The sequence below is a fragment of the Lonchura striata genome, chromosome 6, assembly GCF_046129695.1.
Source record: "Lonchura striata isolate bLonStr1 chromosome 6, bLonStr1.mat, whole genome shotgun sequence".
Taxonomy (NCBI): domain Eukaryota; kingdom Metazoa; phylum Chordata; class Aves; order Passeriformes; family Estrildidae; genus Lonchura; species Lonchura striata.
This window is the reverse complement of record NC_134608.1, coordinates 50,836,311-50,850,187: the sequence shown is the minus strand read 5'-3', so window position 1 is coordinate 50,850,187 and position 13,877 is coordinate 50,836,311. Positions and strand designations below refer to the sequence as shown.

Below are 13,877 nucleotides of genomic sequence, written 5' to 3'. Positions count from 1 at the left end.
TATAGCTGTAATAACATACAATGTCAGAGCACTCAGGCCTTTGTCTTTAGTACTTTTTTCTGGTTCAGCTATTTGTTCAGCTATGAGATAAAAATAGACTCACCTTACATTTGTACCTGCCAAGTAGCATTGAAAGGGCTATTTGTAATCACAATTCATTCCTGGAACTTGGAGAGTAAATATCATTGAACAAATTGTATGACTGGCTCTCAATGTCTCTGTCCATGTCCCTGCTTTCTCTGGAAGGATTAATCTGTTGGTTTTTCACTCTGTGCCCACCTTCTGGAGCTCCAGAAGTCTCTGGTGGCAGCAAGCAGTCTGAATTGCCTTTCTGAGAACTTTCCATCTCTTTTATTTGAGGTATCTCCCAGACCTTGGACTCTCTTATAGAGATGGTGACTCCATCTGCATCAGCTTTTCTGAAAGGAATAGAAGAAATTATAAGTGATAATCATCTCTTTTCTTTGTAACTGAGATGAATTTTGCTTGATATTTTGGTAGAAACATCAGCATAAGCACCACTGAAAGCTTGGTGGGAAACAGGTTAATTCTGTTTTTTCACAACTGTTGCTCCTAGTGCAGATACTTGGTACAGAAATCAGGTTAAGCAATATAAAGGTTTATTTCCCACAGTTGTCCCCAAACAAATTAATTGTAAAAGGAAGAGGTTTGATGATTGAGTTGGTTGCATGAGTCAGGCAAGGAAGGATAAATAAATCTTGTCCCTTGGATTAAGCAAGCTACTTTTCTGAACTTTGCTTTGGGCTTGGGTGAAAGAAGCTGCTATGGGTTTTAGTCATTGTTTAATTAAGGGGAGTTCTTTAACTGTTGTTATATTTTTCCCTTAAAAAGGCAAAAGATTCCTTGGATTTATTTGTTATTACTTTACAGCAGCAGCCATATTGTGTGGCATGTTTCAGAAAGTACATTTGTGAGAGGAATTATGTGATGTTAACCCTGCAATACTCCTACTGGGCTCAGAGACCCAGGGCCACTCCTAAATGCCAAGGCCCAGCCCTCACTCTTACACTTTTGAGAAAGAGGAGCTCATAGGGCTATGACAGACAGTTGATTCTGATCATGCAAAAGGAAAAAAAAAGATACTTTATGATATAAGTAATTTCTCTGTCGGCAACACAGCAAATGTGAGGCAAAAAATTTTGCATTACAAGTAAAATTGCATAGGAATGCAGTTAAATCTGAATGGGAGGATGTCGCATCCTTCTTTCCTCTGAACAACCTGTAGTGGGAAAATAGATGATATTAAGAGGTTTTTTTGCCTCTAATAATCTTATCCTGTGTATTATTTTTCCTCTCCTACTTTGATGTTTTACAGGCAGTTTTCATTCTGCCCTTCTCAAATTGTGTTGTGTGCACTGAGTCATGGGCTTGTGTTTTCAGAGAGGTTGTCAGTCACAGCTATTCTCGTGCAGATATGATTAGCTCTGCTTTTTACTGTAAAGTATTAATTTAACTGAAGTTTGAACACAGTGAAAAAAGAACTATCGGTGGGTGAATGTGCCAGCTTTAAAGCAGAGGCGCTGTGTGGTATGAGTAGCTGCCTTCCTTTGGGACTGGGGGAAAGGGTGGCAAGGGAAAGCAACCCAACATGTGAGAGATCCTCAGGCACTGACATTCATGGCAATATTTTAATAGCCCTTATTCCTACCAGTGCCTGGGGAGGTCATGAGCACAGAGCCCTCCGCAGCCCTGTTGTCTCAGAAACCTGGTCCTGGCATTCCCAGCCTCACCAGCTGAGCCTGGATCTCCTCTGCAGGCTGACTTCTGCCTGGGTGGGGGTCTGTAAGGGGCCTGCTTTGTGGGGGTCTCCAGGGCAGCTGTCACACATGTACCTGCAGTGGTGAGGCTGCCAAAAAAACAGAGAGAAGAGGGGGAGCTGCCTGAGCCCCCAAGAGAGCTGTGATTGCCATATCTTGATGTGTCTCAGTGCTGCCTTTTTCTTCCACTCTCTCCCCCGTACCTGAAATTTGATTGGTAATCGACCAATATGGGCTGAAAAAGTGGTGTCAGCCTGAGCTGTGAATTGACCTGCTTTTGTCAGTTTGTCACAGTTTTATTGCTGTTTTAGCACGGTGTGTGTGAGCTAAAGCCCAGCACTTCTGTCACCTAGAGAAAAGCCTGGCAGGCTGATGTCCTCAGGAGCAGCTTCCGAGTGCAGAAGGGCCAGGGGTTCCCTTTCTCTTCACCAGCTAACCCAAACTTCACATTTTCTTTCTAGCCGAAGAGCAACCTAAAGCCAAAACAACCTGCAGGTGCTCTGTGTGTACCCCATCTCCAATACTGCCTGAAATTCACTTGCAGTGTCACTCAGTAACATTGCCTTGAAAGTAAGATAAAAATTGTGTCCTCAACTAAAAGTGACCATATTAGGTTCATCTCTTTGCAATTGTTAAGTTTATTACAGGAACAATAGACTGGATTCTTTAAATCAAAATATTTCAAATGTAGGAAATGAAGAATAAGAATTGCAGGCCTTTTATGAAAGACTCATCTTAAAAGGTAATTTAGCTTTCTGCACAGCAGCAAATAGATCCGACAGTTCACCCAAAACCTAGCTGAAAGGATGTGTGTTTATACCTCTTATTTACACTGAGATTTCAAAATAAGCTTTTTGAGCAAGCTGTGATCTTTTATTTGGTTTCCTTAAGCTAAGAGTATTGCAGTGTCAGACTCTATTTTCTTAATTGATTATAACTTTTTTTTTTATAACTCATATTGCAAAGCTCATGATGAGTGAATGATGTGTTGCCCAGTGCTTCTGCAGCTTGGCCCAGAATTTGGCTTCAAGTACCTTTTTCATATCTTTGTTTCTGACACAAATATCTTTGCTGTTGCTTTGGATAAATGAGTCCTTTCCAGTGGCCCAGGGTGCTTGAAAATAGTCATGATCCAGACAGCATGTCTGAGTGACCCTACAAATAGCAAACATGGGAATGCAGCTCAGCATGCATAAGCAACCCTACAATAATAACTTTGTTTGTGCAGTCCAGCAGCTGAGAACAATCCAGAAGTATAAAAGGTTGATAAAGGAGCTGCTGAAAGTGTTATGGGAGTAACACGTCTGAGTGACTTCTGTTTTCTTACGTTTACTTATTATTAATTATTAATTATTAACTATTAACCATTATCTATTAATTACTAACAATTAAATTATAATAATAATTGTTGTTGTTGTTGTTATTGTTATTGTTATTATTATTATTTTATGGAGCAGTTGCCAGTACCTAGCTTTACACACCTGCGTTATCTTTCATCAACAGCATCCAGTCTGTTGTTTTTCTGGAAGCTGTTGCTCCTGTCTCTCCAGCTCAGCTCCTAACTCTTACCCATATCTAAGTCATCTTGCACCTTACTGCTCCTCCAGCTGCTCTGCTCAGATCATGAAATCAGTTCACAAGCAAGAGCCTCAACCCCTGAGTATCCTCAACAAGCCCTCGGCGTTATCAGTTTTACTCCTGGAAAGGGATAAGTCAAGCTCAGAGCGTGCGAGGCTCTAAAAATGATGAAAATGTTATTGTTATTTCAAAATGTTATTCCCATATGTTCAGAAAACGTATAATTGTATAATTGGCTTTGCAAAAATACCTGCTTGAGTAGGTAGAGTGGTGTGGAGACGGTGGGGGGGAAGCCAAAACCTTTGTGTTCCCAAAGGATGCGGCATTAACCCGGCGGGAGGATGCTGGCGATGGCGATGCTGGTCCCCGCGGGGCCGGCGCGGACATCTAGCGGTGGCACGGCTGCTTACAGGGCTGCTGGGGATGCCAGCTCCTCCTGCCCGGCATCCCCAGCCTCCGGGAGCATCCCGGCTCACAGGGAGCATCCCGGTCCTGAGCATCCCCGTCCTGCAGGGAAGGAGCGCCGAGGCTCCTCGAGAAAGTGGCAAGGAAATTTCATTTATATCCTCCTGGCCCTCAGCTGCTCCCCGTCATTATTTCCTTGCATGTTCGCTGCACTGTAGTGTTTGTTTTGGGGTGGTTTCTTTCGTTGTTTTTTGGGGTTTTTTTTGTTAAATTTAAGTAGAGATTTTACTTGTGCAGCAGCTCATTTCCCAAAGGGTTACAAAGGGCTGGTGTCACCATCGGCGTCACCTTCCTGAGGTAACCTGCCTTTAACAGCCCTGCCTGAAGGAGCTCTTCAGCCTCCTCGAGGAGCCTGTCTCTTGAGGATGTATGTAAAAACATTGCTGAGAATTAGTATAGAATACTTAGTACTATAAAATACTCAGTATCCCCATAAGCCTCGAGCTAAGGAATGCACTAGTCCAGGCCCCAAAGGAGGGTGAGCAATAATTGCACATGGTTGGGCAATTGTGGCTTAATTGTCCCCTGCTCATATTGAATCCTGAGATTGCAGGGCAAACATTCCACAAATCTTAAGATTTCCTTCCATTCACCCCTTCTTGCACCAAATTGAGTATTTAGGGCACCCTTCCTTGTGCTTCTTTCTGTCTGTCTGTCTCCCTTTCTCAAAATAAAAGGCAGGACCTATCCAGTCAGATGCAGTGAAACAAGAAAATGCTCTGATATTTTAATACCCTGGAGCTACCCCTCAGCAGATAAAATGGCTAAAAATGAAATTTAAAGCACATCTGATTTACCTGTTGTTTGTGTGACTCAAATACCTATGTTTAATTTTGTCTATGGATTGGAAAAAGTTAATTTCAAGCCTTGTTTCTCTTGCTAGCAGCAACAACCTTTTAAACTGAGTATTACTGGTGAACCATATAGAGCTGGTTAAAAAAAAATGCTTTTCAGTTCCACCATGCAGTTGTTCGGACGACAATTATGGCAGCTGAAGTTTAATCATAGTGTTTGATAGCTCATTTTCTCAATGTCAACACGAGGCACTGTTAAAAAAAATGAATTCTTTCATTTGATAAGCTGGCTCCAGAGCACTGGGCTCATTCAATAGGAAAACTCTTTCACAGGGCTGCAGCATGCATGGTTTTTCTCTTTCCTTTTTTTTTTTTTTTTTTCCTCCCTTTCCTTTTTTCTCTTTTTTTTTCTTTTTTCTTTTTCTTTTTTTTTTTCCCTGAAAGCCACCCAAGAAGAGATTAATCACAAGGGGGAAACTCAGCTTCACCCTCTAGCTGCAGGTCGCAATTTTTATTTGTATGGAATTGGCTTTTGGAAAGCTGAAGGCTGCCTGAGGGCAGGGACCTGATATAAGAAGAACCTGAGAATGAAGCAGCAGGGATTGATTAGCCTACTTCATATCCCACACTCCATAAGCACACTCCAACCGCAATCTAACACACCGCTGAGCTGAATAGACAAGAGAAATTGGATTCCTTCCTAATATTTAACCTTCAAGTCAGCTCCAACAGTTGTTGATATGTTGTTCTACCAGCAAGTAACAGTCGCTTTTTTATTCCAGCACCCACCCACACACATATATATACAGTTTTATAAGTTATATGCTATATATTTACATATTTTCCATTTTCAATCTGTTTCAGAGCATGGTTTACCTAATCCATTTCAGTAAAAGTTTCAGGGAAGAACAAACTGACCAAACAATTATGCATAAAGCTGTAGTGAGGGAAGGGAGGGAAAGAGAAATAATAAGTAGAAAAAACTCATTGTCTGTTTCATGTCTTTCAAGGTCTTTTTCACACAGTCGTTTTTTATTTTACCTGTAATTTTCCCAGTTCATTAATTGCAGGAATGGTCAGGATTGTATCTAGTGGTATGAATGTTGCTGGTGCTGCCATCCTGGAGGCTTCATTTTAGGTTTTTCTGTGTAGATGAGGAATGTGCACTTTGGGGAACGTTTGCAAACCTGGCAGAAGGGCGGGTGGGACCCGGGCAGTTCAGCGCCGCACACGAGACTCTCCCTGGGGCTGCCCAGGACAGGGAGCAGCCACGGCTCCTGGGCCCTCCTCGAGCCCCTGAGCAAAGCTCCCCTTTCCAGCAGGAGGAGAAGCTCAGAACGTGATGCAGAACGGCATCATGTCAAAATGGTGATTACAGTGGGGCGTTTTTGGGGTCCTGGGTCTCAGGGGAGGGCTCTGGGAGAGGGGTTCTCTTTAGGAAAGGCTGTCCTGGGGGACAATCCCTGCTCTGCAGACATGCCCACCCCACCTTGCTGAGGTCTGACATGCTGAGCAGCCCCTGGCAAACTCCTGGGGTCACTGAAAGGCTGCCTGGAGGCTTGCTGACCTCTCCAGGCTGTCTTCCCTGTGCTGGGGTTGTGGAGTTGCATGTATCCCAAGCTCCCCATTGCCTGTGAGCTGCCTTGGCTTCCAAGCTCCCAGGAGGACTGAGCTGACACCCACGCTCTGCCATCATCCCCACAAGCCTGGATATAAACACTCCCCATGGGTTTTTCCAAAGGGGAGTTTTCTAAAAAATATCTGTCCTAGGAAATATTCACATTTCTGGTTCTTCATTCATGTTTGGAATGAACAGAAAATGAGAAATTGGGATTTTTCTCCAAATGGTCATTTTGATTCATGCTTAGCTGCACAGCTTCTGTCCTTTCTGAGAAACTGAAGGCCCTTGCAGGGACTCCTGAGAAGGGCTGTGGCAGGAGTGAGGACTCTTCTGTTGTTTGGTTGTCACAGGGTGAAGACATGTAGGTGGGAAACACTGGCTTGTCCATCCTACTTACTACTATGGCCAGAGACCATATAGAATTTTTCTTTACTCTGTGTAGAAGGAACCCGTGAGCAGTGATTATGAAGCCTTCTCACACTCTGTAACCAGCCTAGATCTTCTAGAATTGGGCACTGTCATTTTGCAGCTCATTGTGAAAAAAGGTTGTCTTAATAATACAGTCTATTGGGAGAACATGCTGCTGAAACTGCTGCAAGCAAAGTGAAATTTTCATGTAAACATCTTCAAATATTTTTATGACCCATCAGCTTGAGTTTTATAAGTCAATGTATGAGTGAATACACAAAGCTTCTCTCTTTGTTTGCATATCCTGCCTCTACTGAGTTTTAAATGTTCATGCTATGTGGACAAAATCCAACTCTACATCTGTTTATGGCATATGTAGGCAGCATCATCTCCAAGATTTTTTTTTTTTTTTCATGTCTAGTTGAGCTCAGTAGCTTTGTGAAAAAGAACTTTCAAGATCTGAGCAAGTTTCCTTATACCCTGACTGTGATTTCCCTTACAGGCTTGAGATCCTCTGGATTTCTTGACATGTTCAAAATGGGACAGCAGAAACAACTATCCCCCCTAAGAAAAGAGACACATATGACACATTTTCCCCCAGTGATGGCCCTGATAATTATGTCCATGTCCCCCTGATCACAGTGATTTGACTTTCTGGATCTGGAGACTTTAACTCACTGAATAATAAAGCTATATCCTGGATAAAAGTAATGGAAGTGAAACAATAAGGGCTGATCAGTAGCTTAGGTTAGCATTGATGAGGGCATTAATGTGTCTGCTGGTTATACACTTGCTTCCCATGGGATCCTGGATAAATCATAGAATTATAGCATGGTTTGGGTTGGAAAGGACCTGAAACATCATCTCATTCCAAGCCCCTGCCATGGACAGGGACACCTTCCACTATCCCAGTTTGCTCAGAGCCCCATCCAGCCTGGCCTTGGACACCGCCAGGGATGGGGCACCCACAGCTTCTCTGGGCAACCTGTGCCAGGGCCTCACCACCCTCACAGTAAAGAATTTCCTCCTGATATCTAAATCCCACAAGCCTCTCATAAGACAGCACTTCCTTCTGTGTGATTTCAGCATTTAGTCTACAAAATCTATGGATCTGCCTATCCTAAGTGTCTATCCCAGGTCTTATCTCTCTATGGTTTGAACTGATGCTTTAACACAAAATTTTACCCTGATTTTTTTTTTTTTTTACCAGTCATAGGGACATACTGGAACTATTATACAAAGCCAGGGCTTGCTCACCAATTTGATTATTTCTGTTACTGATTAAGAAAGAAAAGGAGTGCAGGAAAAGCAAAATGGGTTTTAAAATATTTTTGTTACACAGCATTTGACAAGTGACAGAGCACTACAGCCTTCATGATAGAAAATAGAGATTTAGCAGCCTCAAAAAAAATCGTGGGAACAAGCTGATTTGATCATGATGTTTGTAAAATGATCATTATGTGTCATTTGTATAAGGCTGAGGTGCTTTCATGGGATATAAAGTGTTTGGTTGAAAGGAAGCACTGGGACTATATCCTAAGAAGTTACTTTGATATAGTTAGATATTTTCATTTGTTGGAATTTTTGCTTTGTCTGAAATTCTGACTGTTCTGGTCTGGAACTTTGCTGGGGAATTAAAGCTGTGGCCTTTCATCTGCTCCAATGCTATGGGCTGTGATTCACAGGGGCAGTGATGGCAATAAACAAAGCAATTCCCTTCCCTGTGCACTGGAAGAAGCCTTGCCATTGCATTGGCTTTTTGAATGCCCTCATTTTGTGTGTGTGTGTACATTTTATATGTCACTGTGTCTCTGCCTTGGTTCTGCACATTCACAGCAGTCTGCTGCTACCAATAATTCCCTGGGCTGTGTTAGCCATACCTGCCAAGTAATTTGGGATCCTTCCCCTGCGAGCGTGCTTTCCTGATGGCAAGTGCCTAAGACTTCAGGTTATAAAGAAAAGCCATTTTTTTAAGCTGAAATATAAATATGTGTTTGTGTGGCGATCCCAGCACATCCCAGCACGCTGGCAATAGGGGAGGGGGAGTGAGAGTGCTCCACGTGGGCAGCGGAGAGAGTTCCTTCTGAGGTGCTTGAGAGACATTTTAAACATCTCCGCCTTTTGATATATATTGTTATTAAGGTGCTGGTTGCAAATTTTGTAACTAATAGTCTCACCTGATATTTCTAACAACTTAATGAGCACTGTGACAAATGTAAATAGCGTTTTGGTAACACAAGTTTCCAATTTGTATTAAAATAGAAGAAGGCCTTTAGTAAGACGTAGCTCCTGCTGGGCTGTGTGCTGTAAAACCTCATTTTGAGCCCGTGCCTGTACCCAGGAGCTCAGAGCCCGAACAGGCGAGAAGGATTTCTGTCTTCATTTTTATAAATGAGAAACTGAGGCAAACGAGTCATGAAGTGCCGTGTCCAGATTGCATGGAGACGGTGTAATAGAGCCAGAAAATCTATTGTGCTATCTTCCTGTCAAAGAGATGTGTTGCTTTCCTGACCTTACTGTTATGGAAACCTTGCGTGAGGTGAGTAGCCTTTCAAGAGTGGGATGCCAGACTGTATTTCTTTTTCCCCAAAATAAATTTGTCCGTGCCACTAGTAGCTCACCAGTAATCAGGAAATATTGCTTTCCAAAGAGATAAGATGCTTATCAGGTGGCAGAGCTGCATAGGGTGCTGGAGTACAAGAGGCAAGGGTGGGTAAGCAGCAGCTCCTGCCCATGGAAAAGCCCCTTTTCGGGTCACTGTGAATCCCCTGTGCCATCACTCCCCCATCACCAGCCAAAATTCCTTTGCTTGCTATCCCCTGCACTGCTCGTGCCTGTTTTAAGCCCTGCTGTCACTGCTAGTAAGCAATGAAATTGTTGTATTCACAGTATTGCCTGAATTAAGCACATGTAATCACGTCCCAGGAAAAAAAAAGTAAAGTATAAAAGGAGACTTAGGTCAAATTTACCACAGGAAGATATAAAAAATAAATGCAAGTAGAGGGGAAATGAGAATTGCATAAGAAAAAAAAAGTAATAGCAATTAGATGAAGTGACAAAAGTGCTGGGTTTAGCTGAAGGAAGCCTTATCTGAAGCAACATCCAACTGTTGGCCCTAATCTCATCAACATCCAGACCCTAATGCTGGTAAAATCCCATAATGTGCCTGAGCCCTGTTGAACACAGGCTACAGCTTTGCCAGGGCAGCCTTTCTCTGCTGGCAATAAAATGCTCTATAAAGTAATTCGGTAATTCTAAGACGCTCAATTTATGGTTTTGCAAAAATTGCCACTCTCTTCTGGGTTTCAGACTAATGAGAGGATTTAAGCATACTGTTAGTATTGCCACTTCTGTGGAAAAGCCATAACCATGAAGGAAAACAGAAACAGGAAATAATGAGGAAAACTCTGTGTAAAGCAGAATTCTCCAGGTGCACTGGTAAGAGCATGTTTTATTAGGCATGATTATGTTCTGTGCTGTTTATTCAATCACAGTATCATCTCCATCCTCCTTTTCCTCAGCTCCTCTGCAGTCACTGTCACTTCACATCAAGCACAATGGAAACAGACACATATTTATTCACCCTGACCCAAAAGTAACTTTTGTGGCATCTGTATCTGTATCCACTTGCTGTTGTTGGATGTGTTATGTCAACCTTCAGAGTCAGCACGTGAGCAGTGTACTGCCTCCAGCAAACAGTGGCTCTGTTCAGTCACAGCCTGTCACTCCTGCTGACCCCGCCATGTGCCCTGCTGGCTGGCACCATGGCAAATTTGGCCTTTTTGCTGCACACCTTACCAAAGGATAGGACCTCTTTTCTCTTTTTGTTTAATTACAGTCACTGCTTCATCCTGGTTTCCCATCTCTCCATGGAACCTTTTCTTCAGAGGTTCTTCTGCTTCCTTATGGGACCTTTTGGTCTTCTCCAACTATATCTTCATCCACACTGATTCCCATAACGACTTGCTCTTCATTTATTGGTTCCTCTTATTTTTGCCCTATTTTTTTAGCACCTACCTGTTCACAGATGCTTTATTCTCTCCTTTTCATACAATCCCGTCCCACAGATGATGCACACTACTTGACCCACAACATATTTACTTTGTTTGAATTCAGTAGTTCTTCCCAATGAAATCAACCTCAAAACACTCACTGCTTTTTCACACTGATTTTTTTTTTTTTTTTATAAGTTCTCTTGCCAAGACACGTCTTTTTGATGGGCTCAATTTCTTTACACCTCTTTCCAGCCAAAGTAGCATAATTTTTCCTTTGAGAAGAGCAGTTTCTTTCTCTCATTCCAACTGACTTTTTGTTGCTGATGAAATCTGAAAGTAAGCTGTGCTGGACAGCAGGACATCTATTTTATCGGACACACAGATTTTGTTCCTTTGCATGTTGTGCTTAAGAATTTGACTTATTTGAGGGGTCTTTGTACCATGTGCCAAATAATGGCTACATTGCACTACAATTACATATCCACACTTTGAAGAAAATGCTGTTTCTGTTGTGACACTGTTTTCATCCAGTCTAATGGGTTTTATTCTCTAGGAAAGTAAAAGATCAGAATGCTTCTATTAACCTTGCTTTCCTAAATGTTTGAGTAGTTAAATTCTAGGCCATTATATTGATTCACAAGGCAACAAGTAAATTCTGTGGTTGGTAAGTATTTGCCAGTTGACTGGGCTTTATCCAATTCCATCTTGCTCCTGCAGCAGCATAATATTTCCATTGCGGTCAGTTTATGAGTGCAAATGATCCCATCTGCATCTTGATTTATTCCTTACTAGTTGGAAATATGCAGTGTCAAGTTTTCAGTGAATTTTGCTAGCTCCTAATGAGGATTCGATGTAACAGGATTTTCTCCAGCTTCAGTCTTGTAGAAAAGTTTTTCTGCATATCTGTCTTTTCAAATCAAAAAAGATACAATGTGCTGGTATATAGTACATTTTACTTCCAATAAAGTTTTAGGCTATGCTAAAGAAAAAGAGAACTGTGCACTTCAGTCTTACCATTTACACCACTGTGGTATTGACAAGAAACAGAAAAAGATGGTTGGGAAGATGAGGATTAACTCTTGGGTCTGGCTGGGAAGATGGAAAGAAGGGGTTTTAAGGCCTATTAACTTTCTTGAAACAGAAGATCAGTAAAAAACAAAGGCTCAGTAGCAGAATTTAGGGCTCAAAAAGGCTGCTCTGAGTTGCTCAGTGTACAGCAACCCATATTTTAAGTGGTCTGCTAGACTAGCCTTACTAGAACATATTGTTTTCTTCCCCAAATCCTTTATTTTCTGGCTTATATGCATTGGAGAGGAAGCGAATAACCCCTTTCCTTTATGGCACTGAAAGGCTCTGTCTGGATTGACAGGAAGCACAGCAGCCTTCGTGGGTCACAGGGACTTTTTTTGTGGTGGCAGAGTCTATCCCTGACCACATCATTCACTCATCCAGGCGTTTGTGAGTCCAGGTGCTTCAGAACTGGTCCTGCTGCTTGTTTAAGGGTGAGGTGCCAAAAGGTGCAGTTGCTGTTATGAAAAGATATCCACTCGGTTGCAGAGTAAAAATCAGATTGTCACTGATTCAAAAATCTGATATTGCTGTCCATCACACTAGAACGTGCTAATGGTTCCTGTAAAGTTGGAAATCCTTGTGCTTATGCAGTGTTATGTAGTAATGCTCCTGACCAGCATAGGCACGGAGATTTGGTTATTATGTAGAAGAGTTATAATAAGAAATATGACTGCAAAGGCAAAGCAGTCAGTTGAAATTGGTCTATAATTAAATGCTTAGAAAATTCTGTGCTTAGCTCATTTTAAAATCAAGTGCTTCTTTGTAGCAATTTCCTTTCTTTAATTACAATTTCCTGTCTAGTTTGACATTTACAATGCAATCTTGGGGGACATGTTTGTGATTTATTATTCTTGCTCCTATCAGGATATCACTCGGCAGAAATGAGTTTATAAAATAAGAGCTCAAATTATTATGGCCTTTGACCAATAAAGCTGGCTCATAATTTCAGGCCTGAAAAAAGATTAACATTTTTGACAATCAAATGTAGAATTACCAATGGGGGACAATTTTGAAAACTATTTCAATTTTCTGAAACATTGTACATTTTTAATAAGGAATATATAACTGGTTATATATCGGAGCACAGGCTTAAGAGTAGAAAGAGCAATAGTGAATTGTAATGCAAACCTGAAAGGAAGACTTGAACATCTAACATTGTTTAGCCTCTTCTGAATGAAATTGAAACTGCTAAATCAACACTACTTGAAAATTACCTAATGGAAGAAATATAAAAGCTTAGACAAGTTCACAGCAATGCACTCTTCCTTTTCTTTAGCATTCCTGACTCCTTAGGCTAATTTGTCGGGAGGAGCCAGAAGAAATTTTTCTGGTTTTGGCTAGTTTTATTTTTTTCAAATCTTCCTGAATAAATTTTTTTCTTGGTTATTATTTTTCTTTCGGGGTTTCATTTAGAGAAACAGATGCCCCTGCTAAACTGCATAAACATGATCTATTCGGCTGTCACTGCTTTTCCAATGACTTTCTTTGTCCCCGATTCAGGAAAATGTCATTGTTCAGGACAACACAGAAGTCAAAATGAATTCTCCATGACTCGTGCAAATGTTCAAAGTTAAATGTGAACTTGTCTGTAACACAAAGTAGGCACCCTGCCTTGTGTATTGGGAAGAGTGAGTTCTGAAAAGCTCTATCCAAAGTGGTAGGTGTGTTTTTAGTGTTAATTTGATGTAATGTCAAAATGGATGGCCTATAAAATTATATTGAAGGAGAGAGAAATGGTATTGGCAGGGAAGAAAATCTGTATCTTTGGAGATCTTTAAAACAGCTCGTGTACACATTGCTAGGAGGTGCAAATGCTTAGCACCTCTCAAAGTCAGGCTGCTTTTATTTAGATGCCAGCATATAGAGTTAAGAGCCTATTTTTAAGAACTGTGAATTAAAATCATTATTTTAAAGAATCTGTCCTCCCTCATGCCCGAGGAGATGCGAAAACATGGTATTAGTTACTTTGTTTTAGTAAGGCAAAAGTGAGAAAGTGGCAGGGTTCTGACTCCAAGTAGATCCTGGGATAAAAGCAGGGCTGGGAATCCTGCCACAGCATTTCCTGGGCCTCAGCTGCCTGCACCCGACTCCTTAGTTGTGAGCGCATCAAGTTTCCGTCTTCTCCAAGCATTATTCCACGGGATGTATTTTACTTCAGTGGTGGCCT

General features: G+C 41.6%; 1 long non-coding RNA gene across 2 annotated transcripts in view; it reads left to right on the top strand.

Annotated features, from left to right (window-relative positions):
• Positions 1-13,877, top strand: part of LOC110470105 (uncharacterized) — a 167,709-nt gene that overhangs the window by 125,519 nt on the left and 28,313 nt on the right. For both annotated transcript variants that reach the window (XR_013340195.1, XR_013340194.1), the window contains exon 3: positions 9,954-10,082. This is a non-coding gene — a long non-coding RNA (uncharacterized LOC110470105). The remainder of the gene's footprint in view (positions 1-9,953; positions 10,083-13,877) is intronic.